This window comes from Felis catus, chromosome C1, assembly GCF_018350175.1.
Source record: "Felis catus isolate Fca126 chromosome C1, F.catus_Fca126_mat1.0, whole genome shotgun sequence".
In the NCBI taxonomy this organism is placed as follows: domain Eukaryota; kingdom Metazoa; phylum Chordata; class Mammalia; order Carnivora; family Felidae; genus Felis; species Felis catus.
Window position 1 is genome coordinate 121,559,547 of NC_058375.1, and position 19,201 is coordinate 121,578,747.

The window sequence follows — 19,201 nt, forward strand, 5'->3', positions numbered from 1 at the left end:
AAATACTCTTAGCTGCTTTTAGTTCTAAAGGGTCATCCTCCCATCTTCCCCAAACATATTTTAATAAATCTCTATTGAGCTCCTATATCCCCTGTCCTCAAACAGCAAAATCCATTAAATCGCACAAAATTTATTGTTATCATAAAGAAATATGCTGTGATAAAGGCACTGGACCTGTTTCATACCATTAGGAGGTGGTTTGGTGGGGAGGGGTGGGATAGTGTTCCAAGGAACACTTCTAAGGGGAGTTGATGCTGGTGTTGAAGTACGAATGTCTTAGCTAAGCAAATAAGTGAGAAAGGTCTTTCCAAGGAGAAGTCACAGATGTGAGCCATATGCAGAGGGGGAGATCTGACTGAGCTTGGCACGATTTGGGAACTGCAAGTACTTCAGTGTGCAAGTACACATCCACTTATCTATCAGCTTCTTTTAACAGGCTATTTGCTAATGGCAAAAAGTTAGACATGATCATGAAAGTGGATGTGGTAAGATCGCCAATGTCTTATTTTCACGTTATATTGACCTTTTGTATGCATTGAAAAGCAATTAATATTTTCTAATAAATCACCCCACTGATCAGCTTCAAACCCACAAGCAAGTTACCCTTTAAAATCTCAGCCCACTTCTCATAGAAAACACACACTGTGAAAGCACACTGGTTCACCATACATGGCGGGCTGCACAAGAGATAAGAAAGCACATTCATTCCTGTTATCATTCACCTCTGGTACTTAATTCTTATCAGGGACTTTGTTGCTAATTCTATAACTTTCCCATCCTTGCTACTTATGAACCATTTCACATTGGGCAAGTTGTTTCACCTTTCAGAGACCCATATTTTCCCAGCTGTAAGGTTGTATACAGTTAACTTGTAAGGTTACTATGTGGATGAAAAAAAAATTAGATCATGTACACGACATAAATAATGGAGGCCATGACCCCTGCTAGTTGCTAAACAGATTACAGTTTCTTTCACTTTCAGATTATGGACCCTACTTATATACTATAACTTCTACAAGCAACTATTTCTTGTTTGGGTTCCATGTTCCAGATATACTGTTTGCATTGTGCGCAATACTCATCCTCAGAGGAAAAATCTGAGATAGGCATTATCATTCCTCCATTTTACACATAAGAAATTTTAGGAATAAAGAGATGAAGTAACTTTCCTCAAGTCACAGGCTACGTGGACAAAACCCAGGGTTCAACCTAGCTGATTCTGACGAAAAACTTGAGTCTGTTCCACTACAACAGAGCTATTTTAGCACCTGAGGTAACTCAGGATCAGCCATGAGTAATGCCTGGATGTGAACATTTGTTTTCAGTGTTCTTGAGAAGTATTTTCACAAGATCAGAGAAAAACAAAACATTGTATTTGAGCGCTGGTGATGCTGCCCATACTGGCTCACAAAGGTGGTCCTTTCGTATTTGTATTGGGTAGCCAGAGTAGGTAAACAGACACTGGACAATCAGAATGAGCATAATGCTTCTATGCTGATGCACAGTGAGTCACCCAAAGCTGTAAAAGTTAGAAGGAGGATTATACAGTAATGTAAATTTGCTTGCGTGCTAAACCAAGGGACAAGATCTGAATGTGTGGCACTCTAAAAGGAATTGAAATTTCTGGGGGTCAGGATTATTTTATACTGATTTAGACACTGCTTGTAGAAATAAAGGAAAGGAAAGGAAAGGAAAGGAAAGGAAAGGAAAGGAAAGGAAAGGAAAGGAAAGGAAAGGAAAGGAAAGGAAAGGAAAGGAAAGGAAAAAAAAGGTTTTAGTGGTATGTTAGTTGGGTCCTACAGAAGCTGACACTGAAATGCAGGCAGGAGGGCAACAGGCTTGCAGAGAAGTAACATCTATGAAAGCAAAAGGGAGGAAAGATGAGGCAGGGTCTGTCAAGAAAATGTGATATAAATGCCCATGGGGGCTACGGAAGGATATTAGAGTAATCCTACAGTGAGCAGAAACTGCTCTCTCCTTCTGTCAGTCTTGTCCAGTCACTGGCTGAGGCCACCCCAAAGAGAACATGAACTTAACTCAAAGCTGAGGCACACCTGAAAAAGTGAACTGAAGGAAGCTGCCAGCTAACATCACTTCTCACACTGGGCAACGAGCCCTTCCTTGAAGGAGAATTTCAGAGTTACATCTCTTTGTATCTGTCACAACCCATACTTTGTACCCTGTGGATTCACTGTTCCATATACATCTGGAAAACGCATGCTTGTGGGGGTAGAATTTAAAACAGGAAGGTAGAGGCTGGAATTCTTTCTCTCTTCCCCACTCCCATCCCAGGGCTGCAAGTGGTACTCATCCATCTATTTCTTCCTTCATCTTTTCAAATCCCCACTCGACTGTCACCTCTACTGGTCTCAGTGGGCAGTTTACCTTAGGTTATATCCCAAACTCTTTCTTGAGGGATGTGAGTTCCTGGCAACCATAGGCTTCTCAGGCCAGTGTCCTGCACTTACTCATTCACAGTTACAATCGGGCAAGAAAGGAACCCAACTGGATACCAATATTTCACATATTCCTTACTGCCCCTGTTAAATAACAGCTGCTCTAGCTCCTCCTGCTGATGAGTTTCAGTGCTCTGCTAAGACAGTGACTCCTTTTCTGGTCTGCTGGTCCCTGGATACAGGGGTTCAAAGCACCAGGTGGTAGTCAGAGGTTTTAGTTCAATAGGATGTTTACTGTGTCTATTGGCAAGAGTGTATACTCCCTCTGTGGGCCAGGATCTCTAATCCTGCAGAGCCGAGAGTGGAGGGAATGAGAAGCACAGAGTCTCTTTGGGGCGTCATTAGAATTGGGAGTAATAGCAATTGGAACCATTTCTGCTTCTGCCCCGATTCCCAGACCTATGCATTCTTGCTACTAGAGACACAATGCCACTGACATGTCTCTAATTTCTAGAAGATGGTATTCTAGGCTCACAGAAGACTGCCACCCAGCTGGCACTTAATTAGTGCCTTCAAAGCACCATTATGATGCTATATTCGGTAGCTGCTTCCAACTGGTATGTATGAGACAATGAGTGGATCCCAAGCTCACGGCCCACGCCTGCTCCTTCGTTGCTATGAAGTGGGACCAACCAGAGGCAGTCATCTGATGGCACATCGTTTAATAAGGCATTTTGTGTACTCAGTTGATAGTGGCCCTCTGGTAGATAATACTCTGCTGGTATTCATATGTGAAAGAAAAACCTTCCCACTGCATGCCTACTCCCATAGGCCCATCCGAATGTCTCTACCCCAGACCGCTTTGTCCTTGATCTTCTACTTTCTATTCTAAGCCCCTGACAGCTGACCAGTCCATCTGTAACTTTGCATGAGTCTGTATATATTCCTTTTTGTTTTTTTAGTTTATTTGTTTATTCTGAGAGACAGGATGCAAGGGGGGGGGGGGTGAAGAGAGAGAGGGAGACTGAGAATCCCAAGCAGGCTCTATGTTATCAGCACAGAGCACGACACAGGGCTTGAACTCAGGACCTGAGCCAAGATCAAGAATCAGACGTTTAACTGAACAGAAAGTGGATGCCCAGGTGTAGCACCTAAGGTTCTTCCCTTTGGAAAGATATTCTCTTGCCACTGTCAGTCTTGGCCATTTCTGATGTACTACAACTCAAAAGCTGAGGTGGACCTAGCGATGACAGTAGCTGAAGGCTGGTTGCCACCTACTCTGAACTGGACAGTGAGCCTTGTCTTGAAGGGGTGTCTATCTTCATGTCTATCACAAGTAGACTTATTTATTCTGATAGACTTGGCATTTCTTCTTCATTCTTTTGGTGACAAGGTCTCTCTTCCCTTTAATGAAGAACCTTTCAGGCAAGTCCTGGTAAGCCTGCTCTTCTGATCCGTGGCTACAGATGAACATGCAGTAAACTGGGTCAATCATACTGTCCCCAGATAATTGGAAACTGGAGTCATGAGAAAAAGAGAAGAAACATTAGCCCTTGGCTAATTTTGTTGTCCATTTTTTTTTCTGCTGCAGATCCTATAGTTGTACATTGGCCCCTGTCCTTCTGAAAGTCCTAATGTTCCATAATTCTATAAGCTACCCCAATATCTTTGCAACACATTCCTTTGCTGTTTCCTAAGTTAATCAGAGTTAATTTCCATTGCTTGCTAGAAAATGCTTGACTTACATGGGACTCTAATAGATTATACAACTGGATCTGAAACTCTAGGAAAAAGCACATTTTTGCAAACTGAAAAAGATGTTTCATTCTGGTGTGATGCAAAACTACGAATGTACAGCTTGGTGAGCAGATGGTCCCTTTGTGCTAATGAGGAAAAGGAGCCTCTTCAAGTGGCCTTCTTGGTGCTTCCTCTATGCAGGATTCAACCTTGAATGCCTTTGTTTGAGTCAATTCTTCAGACAGTGCCTATCAGATAGCAAGGCCAGAAGGAAAATAACATAAGACAGAAATATTCTTGAAGTAGAGAAACACAATGCTCGCTGTGGTACACACTTAAGTGTGGCAAAGGTGGACAGTGGCTTGAGCAGAGAAGATGGGGTAGCAAAAATGAAGTCACTTGTTTCCTTGGATGTGGTGGAAAAGAGATTACTTCAAAATGAGGAAGCAGGAAAAAGGGCTACATACGAATAAATTTTGCTTTCAGTAAGAGAAAAATAAATTTTATCCAGTTGGCTCTAATTTAGAAGTGCAAAAGCTAACCAAAGTAATTATTCCAATTTCAGCACCGAGAGAACCATTAAAGAGAAGCAGGAGTCCTTTTCAGAAGGACACAACTTTAGCATAAACTTTCAAAGGAATTCATGCCTATTTCTATTTAAAAAGCTTTCTTGAATGCACAACCTTATAAAATTGAAAGCTTTGCACAATTCCTTAGAAGAATCTGTTTGATAAAAGAAAAGCAGCTTGATTTCAAATGTTATGACTGAATATAAAAAGTTCACATGGGAAACCACAGAAGACAATTTTTCATAACGTTAATGGATAATATGGGTGGTAAGTTTCATACCCCTGAGTGGACGGGAAAGACCTTAAGGTCATCAAATCAGTTTCCTTGCATGAGTCTTGTAGATCTCCACAGAGATAGGATTTTTTACTGATAAGCATAGAGGAAAATACTATGGCCCCCTGGGAGCCATGTCAGGACAGCTCCACAGTGGTGGTCCTTCCTAGCACAGATTATCCTGTGCAATTAAATACTGGAAACAAAGTGGGAGAAAATTAGTGCTCCACGCTGCTTAACATTTAAGGCAATCAATCAAATGTTCAAATTCTGGAAAGGTACTATCTTCTTAGTGGAAAAATACCTTTTATTGGGCACCTACTACAGTTGATACCTGTTGGTCACCTCCACAATTTCTACTGCAGAGTCATTATGGTTCCAAGTAGGTAGAATTCACTGCAGTTTCTAGAAATGCAGCAGGTGACGGGGACTAATCCCAACCATGCATACTACCATGCTGGCCACAATTATAAATTCAGCCTGGTCACCTGACCTAAATTGTTCTCACCTGGTAAATCTGAGAATGTCTGATGGGAATATTTGGGGAAAAAAAAAATGACACTCTCTTTTATTGGATTGTATGAGGCCTAGTACTTCTGTAGTCATATGTGGGCCCCCAAGAAAGTAACCATGAGGAGATGAAAGTCAAGAAAATAGATAAGTGGGCCCAGAGTTCTGTCAGAAACTGCCCTACCTATTAATCCCTTTGAGTTACTTAAGACAATCAAATTATCTTTATATTTTAATTTAGTTTAGGTTTTCTGTATTTGAAAGCAAACCATCCCAACTTACATGGAATTAACACCAGAAAGAGAGTTCTGTAAGAAGGCTGTCCTCAAGATAGAGAGGAAAGGGGTACAGAACGTGTCTCTACCTCAAGTGAGAAACTGATAGTGATTGTTTTACATTAATGAAACTGTTGTGAAATTGTGGTCTAATGTCTGAACATGGATCTTTTGCTTTGTGAGGCTGCAACATTGGGGAACATGAACCGAAAACTCAGGAGAGTGTTGTTTGTCATTTTCAGTAACTTCGGTAAGTTCATTTGTCACAGAGCTAAGCTGCTGTGGAACTGGTCAGAAAGGAGTGGAAGACCTGCAGCTCTGCTAGGAGATGTTTTTCCTGTCCGAAGACTTCAATCCATGTCAACAAGACATCAATGTTTTAGAGAATATCAGTACTGAAGAGTTAGATTTTCTTCCCCAAACTCTAACGTCTTTTCTGGCAGAGACGGTAAAGGTAAAATCTTGGAAAGTTTTAAGACTGGGACACAGGTAAAGCCTGATCCACAAAGCCTCTCCAAACAGCCTTGGTAGAACAATCTCTGTCAAAGGGGACAATCTCTTCAGTGGAGAAAGACAGGATATAGCTTGCGACAAAAGGACAATTTACCTTTCTTTTGTTTTCCAGATCCACTTTGGCCAATTCACCCAGGGAGAATTTGAAGTAAGGCTTAAGCATAAGAGACTCTTAAAAACTGAGAACAAACTGAGGGTTGATGAGAGGTGGGAGGGAGGGGAGGGTGGGTGATGGGTACTGAGGAGGGCACCTTTTGGGATGAGCACTGGGTGTTGTATGGAAACCAGTTTGACAATAAATTTCATATATTGAAAAAAATAAATCACAGAGGAAAGAGGTTGAAAACAAACAAAAAAAATGAAGTAAGGCTTAAGAACACAGAAGTACTTAAGAGTGGACAGAAATATTGGGTTCATTACTAGCCACAAACATTGGCTAGATATGATTCCATGACTTCCAGAACAGTAACTGTATTAGGAAAAGATACAGTCTGTGCAAATAAAATGTCTGACTCCATTTTTTGATATTTAACTACAACCACTTTTAAGTCTTTTCCTTCTTTCTTCCCACACATCTGAACAAGCTGATGTCCAGGGATCCCTCCTACGAAGTGACTAAAGATTAAAATCACATAAATCCTCTTCCCATGATGGGAACCCTCACCACAGCTACAACCCCTAGCCTAAATGAATGCCCCAAGCCAGTAGCTTTCCATGCTCTTTCAAGCCATTCATGGGCCAGCTTGGGAAGTCTGCCCTGCTCTCCCCAGAAGAGCCCTATGATATAAGAAATAAACTATTTCATACACTGTAGGTATATATGTATGTGGCGTCATTAGTCTCAACATTGAAGCCACATTTTGGGTGGGCATCTTTCCTGCCTTTGTAGGATGACTGAACTCACCAGAAACCTAGGGAGGATTTAAGGAAGATGTATTGACAATGAAATCTCAAGCCTGACTCCCAATGGCTTATGATTGCTCCAGCTGTGGAACAATGTCCTCATCCCTGAACTCACACCACATGGAAATGTGCTGCTTTTTGGTGTTTCCTACTTGGAAAGACAACATCTACAAGAAACAATACATATAACCATGGAGAAGAGATAAATGTGCAGGGCCCATTTATCCTGAAGAACAGAACCAGGATTCAGCCAATAGACTGAAGGATTCACTTCTCCAAGTCAGGGAGACTGTTACTATTTTCCAGAGGATGTTCTATGTGTTATGAGTAAGTGACCACTGTTTCTTGTTTCCAAATGTCCCTTCTCGAACTAGTAATTTTTATTAGAGTCTATATATGGGAGTGCATAAATTTTCATTAACTCTAACTACTGGACTATGAGGAGCTATATCTGTGCCTGATAAAAAATACTGCACATCATCCAGTGAGCCTAAAACTCGGAATTCAATCATGTAATTGGATATGACTTTTGTTAATTCCTTTTGGAGAGAAAGTGAGTAAAGTTCGGGCTGATAAAATCATATTGGAAAAGGCATGTGTTAAGAAAATGACATAAGTGTTTGTAAGCCAAATAGATTTTTGTGAATAGCTACTGGTTGACTTTCTAACATCCATTCATCCTTCTAACTGACTCCCAAGGAATACTGAAAATCCCTGTAGCTTTGGGACAGCTGACTCTATCCTCAGTAACTGGAATGATACATCTTCTAAGGCTGTTAAAGACAATTAATCCTAGGGCTCTTCTTACACATTTTATAATAGAGATGTAGTCTTCTTGCGTCGGATGACACGGTGTGCAAATGCCTGCTGCAGCCCTTCCTCTGCCACAAGGAAAACCAGCCTGAGTCTGAAGGAGAAGACAAAGCATTTACAAAAATGGCAGGGAAACGTAGCTGAGGCACTGAGCAAATTATACCGGAAGCCTGCCCGACCTCTGAACCTTCTCGTTTACATGAACCCATACACCAGCAAATTCCTTTTTTGTTTGATTTAGAATTGGTTTTTTGTTTGTCATTTGCAGTAATAAAAATCAGTATGTCGTGGATTGGGAAAAAAGTGATAACACATTGCTTCTCAAAAGAAGGAGTCTGCATGCCTTTCTCTTCTATCACATTGTAAAGAAAAATACCATTAAGTGTTCAAAAGGGCCATGATCACCGTTTATTAATTCTAAGAAGAAATTGAAAGAACAAAAAAAACCAAGCTCTGAGTCAGACCCAAACATCTACCTTGCAACTAGATATTTTCAATTGCATTTTTTACTGAGTACTTTTATTCAATACAGCTAAATTAGCTTTCTGGTTTTCATCTGAAATCTGCTCCTTTTCTTATGACACCAGCGAATGTCACCACCAATCTTTACTTAAGTGGGTCAGAAGCCACAACCTCATCTGTAGCCCCCCTTATTTCATCCCCCATGTATAATCTGTCCCTGTGGCTTATAGATGTACCTTCCAGATGAGTCTCACTTCCTCCCCTCCACTCGGTCCAGCTACAGTTACCTTCCTTCTGACCCACCTTCCAAGGTTAACATTTGCTTCTTCTAACCTCACTCCAGAACGGGCACAGTGACCTTTCCACCACTCAGATCTGCTATGCTATCACTCAGTGTTTAACTCCCTCCAACTGTCTTCTCTTTTCTCTGCAAGTGAAGACAAAGCTACTTAACATGGGGGACCATGGCGTATAATAGAAGACCTGACTAAAACGCCTTTCAGGTCTCTCTTGTCATGTGGCATCACGGCCTCTGTGCAGAATGCACGTCAGCCACACCAGGCTGCCTGTAGTCTCTAGTACTGACATGTGGCTCCTGTAACATCTCAGTTTCTCATGCTGTATCTTCTGCCTAGAAGGAGATCCATGACTTTGCTTCCTCTCCTGGAAGAAACCTTTCTTGACCTTACTGACCAGGCTGTATCCCCACCCCCAGTATTTGCTCTAAAGGTATCAGGTACCTCTTGTTCTCAGCCTTTGTTATGATATCATAATTGCACATTTTTTTCCACTTGACTACATGATTATTTGATTAATGTATGTGTACTCTAGCAGGTTTTAAACTTTTGAAGGCCAGACACATGTCTGCTTTTGTACAGAATTGCGGAGGTAAAGAGGATGCTCAATAAATATTTTCTGAAGGAATGAATGAAATGAAAACAAAGAATGAAAATATTCCAGGTGATCCTTAACATACATCCATTCCTTGATTAGCTCACAAAAACTAACCCTGTCTACCTCCTTCACCACTTCTTTATAAGTTCTATTACAAACTTTGAACAGAAGTACCATACTGGCTTAATTGTATACATTCAGTTCTGTCAACACCAGTATTCAATTGGCTGTAGTCTGGAGGAACAATATATGTTATGTGTGACAGAAGGAAAGCTGCTAATTTAGAATTCAGAAGAGCAAAGTCCTAGCTGTCTTGTTGTATCTCACATTAGCTTACTAGTGTCAAAGAAAAATCCAAGCTGGGCAGTAGCTAGAGGTAAAAAAAAAAAAAACAAAAAAAAACAAAAAAAAACAAAAAAAAACAGATATTCCTCAGAAGTATTCAACAGGGGAGGAGAGACCTCAGTAAAGAGCTGAGCTAATTCCAAGCACTGCATGGGCGAGTAGGGATTTATAGCCACGGAGTAGATAAAAAATTACTAAGAGGAAATATTAGGAGTAAAGGGGGATTTCTGGCTAAACTGACTTGACAGAACTCAGCTGAAGGCAGACCAGGATGGTCAGATTATCCGCTGGGGTTTAGTGGAGAATGAGGAATTTGATCAGATATTGAGGGTGAGGGTTCTTTCTGACTGAACATGATTCTTGCTAAAACTAGGTGATACCAGCCAGACAGGAACAGACACTGAAGGTCAAAGACTGCAGGGCTTAGAGGAACGGGAGTAAAATTTAGTTAAGGAGGGGAGCCTGGGTGGCTCAGTTGGTTAAGCGTCTGACTCTTGATTTCAGCTCAGGTCATGATTCACTGTTCCTGAGATTAAACCCCACATGGGGCTCTGTGCTAAGAGCACAGAACCTGCTTGGGATTCTCTCTCTTCCCCCTATCCAGTGTGTATGTGTGTGTGCGCATGCATGCACTCTCCCTCTCTCTCTCAAAACGAATAAACAAACAAAAATAAATAAATAAAATAAAGTTTAGCTAAGGAGACAGTCTGGTCAGTAGCTTAGGAAAAAAACATAACCCTCCAAAGATTCAGTGTCTTCCCATCTGAAGTGGTCATAATAAACCCACCAAATTCACTCCACAGGATTATTCATAAGATCATATAATGTGCCTGCCATCAAAAATGTCAGGCATTATTCAACACAGACTTTGGATTCCTCATCTTCTTCAAGCCTTCCAGATGCCCAATCAGAGGTAGAACTCTAGGAGTATGTTGTTCTTATTGCAATAACACCTGCTATATTTCTGCCTGTTACTTCCACAGGCTTTCTTTCTGAAAAACTCCTATAAACTTAATTCTTCTGATACTATGAAAAGTGACTCATATGCAAGTGACCTGAAATGTTGCCAAGTAGAGAATAAAGGGTCTCATGATCTCTTCTATATGGATGCTAAAGACAGACATTAGCTTTGGAAAAATGCAGTTCTGTCCACATTCTGCTTCCAACACTTAAGTATTTGTAACCTTGAGCAATCTTAAATTTTCATACTATTTTCATGGAGATCCTGTGAGGAGTAGAAATAATGGGTACAGAACCTAGTATAGTTCCTGCTACCAAGCTAGTGGATAACAAATGATGGTGACCATTGGTGTTGCTGTAATTATCAGTGTGATTATTGGAAAATGTCACCTTAATGAGATTCATGATATAAGAAAAGCCAGAAATAGTAAGTCTATGATGTAACCATGTTGCATGATTCTTAGTGAATACTTGTATATATTTTTACTGACTCATTCAAAATTTAATAAAGACCTCTACTTTATATAGATTACATATGTATTCCTCATAATAATTTTCAGAGAGAGACACTTTATAATATATCTTTACCTAATAAGGACATACTTGTCCAATTTGCTATAAAGTATGTGACAAAACTGGGCCTCCAGAATATCTTGACGATTATGCTTACCATCTTACAATTGTTTGTACACATTCCTTTACAAAATTAGTCCTGCTTTGAACTATGGAATCACATACCATGGAGCCATCAAAGATGAATGAGAGAGGTGCAGCTATATGTTATGCGCACAAAGAGATGAGTATGACAGTCCTTGTCACTAACACACTTGGAAGCAAAACATGATACATTGCAATGTATTGCTTATTTGTATGATAGTGCATGTATACACAATGAACTAGAAATACAGAGTAGAAAGCCTCTATTTTTTGAGTTTTATGATTTGAATATTGCCACGACATAGGTCTAAGATTATACCTGTAAATTGCTGGTTTAACAAGCTCATTCAGTGACTTTTTAAATCAGCAAATCTCCAGGTAACACTTTGACAAGCAGTGCAACTTGGCCTTGTACACATTAGGAGTTCTATAAACAATTACTGAATTTGATTGCCATTGAAATTTAATAGTGTTATATAATGGAAGCTATTTTTATCTCTATGAACACATAGGATAAAGCATTATGAACAAGGTTAATTTAAGGTACAGTGGAAATAAGGTATAATAAAATGATGATCAGTTTAAACTACATATTAATAAATGCAACAACCAGAGCAGCAAATGTTTTAATGTCTTAAGGAGGTGACCTAAGGGGTAAAATTCAAATTATCAATGTTTGAACTATAGGAGAGGTGGTAAATGAACCTTGACAAAATTAGTGTGGTTCTACCACTGTAAGTAAAGTTTGGCATGAATAATCATAGCTTCAAGAAAGATATCATTTAATTATGTCAAAAGTTTTATAAAAGGGGGCGCCTGGGTGGCTCAGTCGGTTAAGCGTCCGACTTCGGCTTGGGTCATGATCTTGCAGTCCGAGAGTTTGAGCCCCACTTTGGGCTCTGTCCTGACAGCTCAGAGCCTGGAACCTGCATCAGATTCTGTGTCTCCCTCTCTCTCTGCCCCTCCTCTGCTCGCGCTCTATCTCTCTCTGTCTCTCAAAAATAAACAAAAAAAAAATGTTTTTAAGTTTTATAAAGGAAAAACTAGTAGTGAGAGGGAGAACAAGAGAGAGAGGAGAGAAAGGTAGGAGGGCATAGGGAATTAACTCGATGGTAGCCCTCCAAAAGATATATGGAGGTGGAGCCTATGAACATGATCTTATTTGGAGAAGGTCTCTGTGCATGTAATTACATTTCCTGGAATTGAGGCAGGTCCTAAACACAGTGACAGGCAGTTGATAGCACAAGAGAAATGCAAAGACATGGAGGAGAAGGCCATGTGAACATGGAGGCAGAGACTGAAGATATGCAGCTTCAAGCCCCAGAACCTGAGGGGGCGTTGTGGGTATCCCTACATTTGTAACCAACTCAGAAATGCAGGTAGCCTGTGGACCGCTCTGGCGCCTGGCATCTGAACAATCTTGTTGAAGATCTTGTTCTTATCTTGTAAGATCTGACACTAACTATGGATATTTAGTGTTAGAATTGAAATACTTACTTTGTGCTTAACTTGTGGGGTCTGCACATATTCTGGTAGTGTCCACATTGAATGTGAGTTGTAGGACACTCAGTTGGTATCAGAGAATTGCTATCAGAACATGTTGGAAGATTCACTGTTTAGAAATTGTGTTCCAAAGGGAAGACCAAAGTGTGGTTGGACAACCTTTTGCTGAAGAGACCGGGGATATGACCCATAGATCCAATTAAGTATATCAGAAGAAGCCAGGACTAGAGAGGAGACTATGCAGGAAAGACCTGAGGAAGATTCTTGTATAATGCATGGACCCTGAGACACACACAGGAGACCAATATGGTTTTTGAGACTATTATATCAGCAGAAAAACTACCATCTTAGACTGAAAGGGACAGAAATAAGACAAAATGACAATAGACTGTTAGACTTCTAAAATTCTACAGTTAAGAATGGAATCATGGAACTATTAGGCCACAAACATATACTGTTCTACAACAAAAAGGAAGAATAACTCTTGGGGCCACCAAAAACAGAACAAAGCTTCAAGCCACAGAGCATTCTCAGCCCTTGAAACATAATGAGGTTTTCCCTGATGGGTCCTGAACTTGCTGGGGTTTGAATGGACCCTTTGTTCTTTCCATTTTCCCCCTTTTGGAATGGGACTATCTGTTCCATACCCATCTCACTATTGTATTTTAAGAGTAACTAACTTGTTTCTAGTTTCATGGAAGAAGAAGATTTTTGCCTCGGGATGGACTATACCCAGAGTTTCACTCATACTTGATTGAGATGATTTAGATAATGTGACCTAAGACCATTTGATTTTATATTTAGATGAAATTTTGGACTTGGAGTTCATGCTATATAATGGGTTGAGGCTTTCAAGGGCATTGGAACAGGATGGATGCATTTTACATACAGAACAGATTTGAATTTTTGGAGGGCAGAGGGCAGATCACAATAGGTTGAATTGTGACCTTCCAAAAGAGACTTCCACTTGAAAGTTGTAAATGTGACCTTATTTGGAAAAACAAAAAAAGAGTTTGTAGACATAACTCAGTTAATAATCTCAAAATGAGATTATCCTGGGTTTAGCTCAGGCCCTAAATTGAAAAGCAAGTATCTTTATAAAACAGCAGAAATACAGAGACACAGGGGAGAAGGCAATGCGAAGGTGAAGGAAGGGTTTGGTGTCATGTAGCTAAAACCCCAGGAATACCCAGGGTTGTCTGCCATCACCAGAAACTAGGAGGCAGGCAAAGAGCAGATCTGACCTCCAAACTGTGTGGAGACATGGCCCTGTTGTTTTAAGCCACCCACTTGTTGGAAATTTGTTCAGGCAGCTAAAGAAAATTAATATATGAGAACAAAAAGGAAAAGTGGATGGATTTGTTAGTAGTTGCACCATATGCTCCAATGAGAAAAAAAAAATCATTGTATATTTATCTTCTCAGTACAATGACCTAAAACAAATGTTCAAGCAGAACCCAGCCCACCAGTTATACCTTCAACAGTCACAGAAACAGCTATTGTTCAGCTTATACCTTGGAAAAGTTCAAATTTTATATCCATCTCTTTATTTTATGCTGAGCAACTCAGATACCTCAACAGGGCACTGATTTATTTATCATAAGGGAGAAAAGCTGTGTTATTCTTGATACTGACAAATAAACATTGACCAAAAGAATAGAAGAGACAGAAAAAAACAACACAGAAAGGTTTGAAACATACATAAGTGAGGCTTGAAAACCAAAGGGATGGAATGGGGAAGTTAAGACATGATTATGATGAATTAAAAAAACAAACCACCTTTTTCCTAATACAATTTATAGTGTTGATAAAAACAGCAGAGTAATGCATAAGATTCGTATTCAGATGGAATCACATGTTAAATTCAAATGTGGTATCTTAATTCCCAATTACATATACATATATATATGTATATATGAATACATATATTCATATGTATATGAATATATATATGTATATATACATATGTATATGAATATATATGTATATATACATATGTATATGAATATATACATATGTATATGAATATATACATATATATGTATATGAATATATACATGTATGAATATATATGTATATATATATGAAGTATATATGTGTATATATGTATATATGTATATATACATGCATATATGTATATGTATATATGTATATATACATGCATATATGTATATGTATATATGTATATATACATGTATATATGTATATATACATGTATATATGTATATATACATATATATTCATATATATATATATATATAAAATTTTTTTAAAGAATATAATACATACCTCAAAACTCTGAGACCATTTGTTGTGACTATAATGCACATGCATGTCCAGCAAGGGTAATAAATGTTGCAAATTAAGTTGAATAATGACTTCACTGTCTAGTTGGTTTCTACATGACAGACACACATGGGGTTTGAAAGCAAGTCAGTATTTATAATGCAAAATAGAGTATAAGGTGTATGCTGAGATGGGATTTCTGAAATGTCACCCACATACTAATTTACTGCTATTTCCAGAAGAAAAAGAAATGCATTGAACACAACCAATATAGACTGAAGATTAACAGAAAACCTCAATTACAAATCATATTTTTCCCTTTAAACTTTACTTTGCTCTAAGGACAACTTCATAGGTTTTGAAGAAAGAGAAGAATAAAAAAGAAAGGATATTCACTGTTTACCTAGAAGAATGCCATTTGGCATAGTTATAACTGGATCAGAAATTGATAACTTCAGATATGCTTCAATCTCTAAAGTTCTTGTTTTGCTAAAAATCCTACAAAGAGATGCTATTTTGTCAAACCATATCTTGTTTGTTGGAGAAAGAATGCAGAAGATAGATGCCAGTCACTTTTATAAGCACGAACCCACAAACCAAAGACTCAAAGGAATTTCCAGGCTGTTGGGAATTAAATCAGTTTCAAAAGTTATGTCAAGAGAAATTCAGTTTCAGAGATGTGTGCCAATCTGAAAGTTTCTCACATGAGAGTGATGGCTTCACATTGGTTACTTACGCTAATAAGCAACATATTTGCTTCATTAGTGTAAGTGGGTGGTGCTGTTTAGGGTGGAGAGGCAGAGATATGAAAGAAAGCAATGTTTGACAATACAAGACAGGAATTCCTAAGCAGCATTAATCTCTACTTAAGCAATGGAATATTCACCCTTGTTATTTGAATAGATGCTATAAATAAAAGAACACTTTTCTCTTTTGTTATGGTAAAGAGGATGAAAAGAAAATAGATGATGATAATGGCCTTTTACTTATTAAGTTTAAGAAAAAAAATATTTTAAGCATATAGCTACTTCCTTTATGGTAGTTTCTAGTAATACATCTCATTAATAAAATTGTAAAGTAAATTAAAATGAGATATGCCATCTCTTCACACCTGGCTTTAGACAAAGACAGATGCAAGGAACAAGGCAACACACTCTTTGTATAAAAGAGATAGCATGTCATTATATGGATTTGTGATTTTGCAAGTAGATTATTTGCATGTATATGGGTGATATATCAAGATTTATTGTATTTAAATATGTGGCATATATTTGATATTTATATTATGTAAGTATGTATCTAATTATTTATTTAATATATCAAATCAATTCTACATCAGCCATCTATATCTATAATCAAATTTCTATTGGTTTCATTTCTCTGGAGAAATCTGACTAATATACTCTGCGATCTAATTCTAGGAATTATTCTGGTTTGATTTGTTTTTTTAAAGTCCACCATGCAGTTGCACAATGGTCTATAAGATACTGATACTCAGTATTCTACTCTATACAGAAGCCCTCATTTGGTCATTTCTGGAAGTATCTGTTTTAATTATTACTGCAACCAGATATTCTGTCCTGACTAGGCCTAACTCAGAATGCATTTTCTTTCTCTGAATAATTATATGACTATTATTTTATGCTGTACCTTCTATTTCCTATCCATTAAGTCAAAAGTGGGCAAACTACAGCCTCTGGGCCAAATCTGGCCTGATATTTTTGTAATAAAATTATCCTGGAGCACAGCCATGTCTATCATGGTATCCATGGCTGCTTGTGTCCTGCAACAATAGATTTGAGCAGTTGAAGCAAAAACCATAGTACCAAAGCCAAAATATTTACTATCTAGCTCTTGGCAGAAAAATTTTGCCGACATAACTAAATCAATCTCTAGTTGCTTAACTGAAGTCTCTTCAAAGATACCATATACTTATCGGAGGAAACGCCCCCATCTCCCACATATTCTGTGTTCCCATTAGCTGCTAACATGATTCATGGCATGTTGGCATGGCAGAAGCTTAAAATTAGATGGTGACCTGATTTCTTGACTTGGAGATTTAAAAACAAAAAACAAGCAGAAGAGGAAGAAGAGTCGAGGTATTGAAGAAGTATAACGTGTTTTCTTTGATTCCAACAACCTTCTGGGTTACATGATAGTGTGCTTTTTGTTTGTTTGTCTGTTTGTCCTTGGATTTTTCTTTACTAAATGGTGAGCTTTTTAAAGAGCAGAAACAATTATTTTCATTTTTTAAATTTCCAAACACCAAGGACAGTATCTTGCTCAGAGTACATGTCCAGTAAATGTGTTTAACAAATGAATGAAAAGGAGTAGCCAAAGCAAAGGGCCAAAGGTCAGAAATACCCTAGCTAAGAGCTCAGTGCTGTTGGAGTATAAAAGGCAAGGGAGACCATGGTGAGGAATCAGGTCACAAAACTAAGCAAACATTATGAAAGGCCGAGTGAGATAAATTAAGGACTTTGATGCTATCATTTACGTGACTGAGTGACCACTGGAGAGTAATAATTAAGGGAGAAACACAGGTCGAGTTGTGTTTAGATAGATCACTTTAAAGGTTACCATTAGAATATTAGAACAAATGTTATTGAATATATCTGTTGATATAGCCAGATGGAGAATTTGCTAGAGAGAAATTATGTGGCTCCTGAAGCAAATAAAATATACCGCACCTTCCAAAAAACAAGTAAATGTAAAAATTAAATATAGGGCCGCCTGGCTGGCTCAGTCGGTTAACCCTCCGACTTTGGCTCAGGTCAGGATCTCATGGTATGTGGGTTCGAGCCCCATGTTAGGCTCTGTGCTGACAGCTTAGAGCCTGGAGCCTGCCTCACATTCTGAGTCCCCCTCTCTCTCTGTCCCTCTCCTGCTCAATGTCTTTCTCTCTCAAAAATAAATAAAAATGTTTAAAAAATTGAAATTAAAAAATTAAAATTAAATACATATTAAAGTCCTTAATAAGTTTATTTATACAACTAAATAAATAAGTCACCCACATAGATAAAGCATATAGGGGAGGCAGAATTCCATTACTAGAAGTTCTGGAAATGGTTAAATGATTCAGAACAACTGCCTATTTCTGTAATCTTCACGCACAGATCATATTTTGTTTATTTAAGTTACAACTTCCTGAAAGTATGTCCCCAGAGGAAACCATTAGTTATAATGAAGTATAAATCACCAAATTAATAGGCCCTATTGATCTAATTTTATTTTATATTTTAAATTTCCCAAAGATCAGTTTGATCCCATAAGAATAGCAACACAACAGACAAGCAAGATGTCAAATCACTGAGAGCTGAATTAGAGACTTTCTTTAACTTGGCAAATTTTTACATAATGCAGTTTTCCAATTTACATACACTTCCATGAAAATATACTTCTTACACAAAAACTGTATTCATATGTGAAATATTAACAATACAGTAGAAGGATAAGAAGCTTTGAAATCAGAGAACTGAGTGCAATTTCAAGCACCATCAGAGTCAAATTGTGATATTTGGTAAATCATTAACTTTTCTGTGCCTCATTTTTCTTATCTTGAAAATGATGATATCATACCTACTCAACTATACTCTTGTATAAATTACACATAACGTATGCCAAACCAGTATAAGTAAACAATACAGTTCCATGCAGATTCTTTGAAAGGATATTTTTAAAATCTATTCTACCAAATTTAATTGCACATAAGACATAGTTGTATTACCAATGAAAAATACATCTATATTATACATAACTCATTTTCATAAAAGTTAAGCCATATGTTTCAAGAGTAAAAAGAAAAAATCAATGCAATCAAACAGCCTTTGTCTACTTTCAAAGACTTTAAGTTCTTCACTAATTTTATCTGCAATTATATTTATCCAAAGGGGAGAGAAGGTTGAAAATGAGGTCTCAAATACTACATTTCCTGCATTTTCCTACATTTTCTACATTTATTATTTCCTACATTTTCTTTGTGTTTTCCAAGGGAAAAAAAATGTGGGTCCTCTGGAAGTCATAGTCATATCTCAAAAATTTTTTAATTCACCTGCTTCGTACATAGAGAACAACTACTGTTTGCCATGACCCCTGCGCTGTAGG

The 19,201-nt window shown here is 38.2% G+C and overlaps 1 long non-coding RNA gene across 1 annotated transcript; it reads right to left on the reverse strand.

Annotated features, from left to right (window-relative positions):
* Positions 1-586: 586 nt before the first annotated feature.
* Positions 587-9,702, reverse strand: LOC123379119. Its single transcript, XR_006583120.1, has 2 exons — positions 7,986-9,702; positions 587-3,913 (listed from the first exon to the last, which is right to left on the reverse strand). It is a non-coding gene; the product is annotated as an uncharacterized LOC123379119 (long non-coding RNA).
* Positions 9,703-19,201: the final 9,499 nt, after the last annotated feature.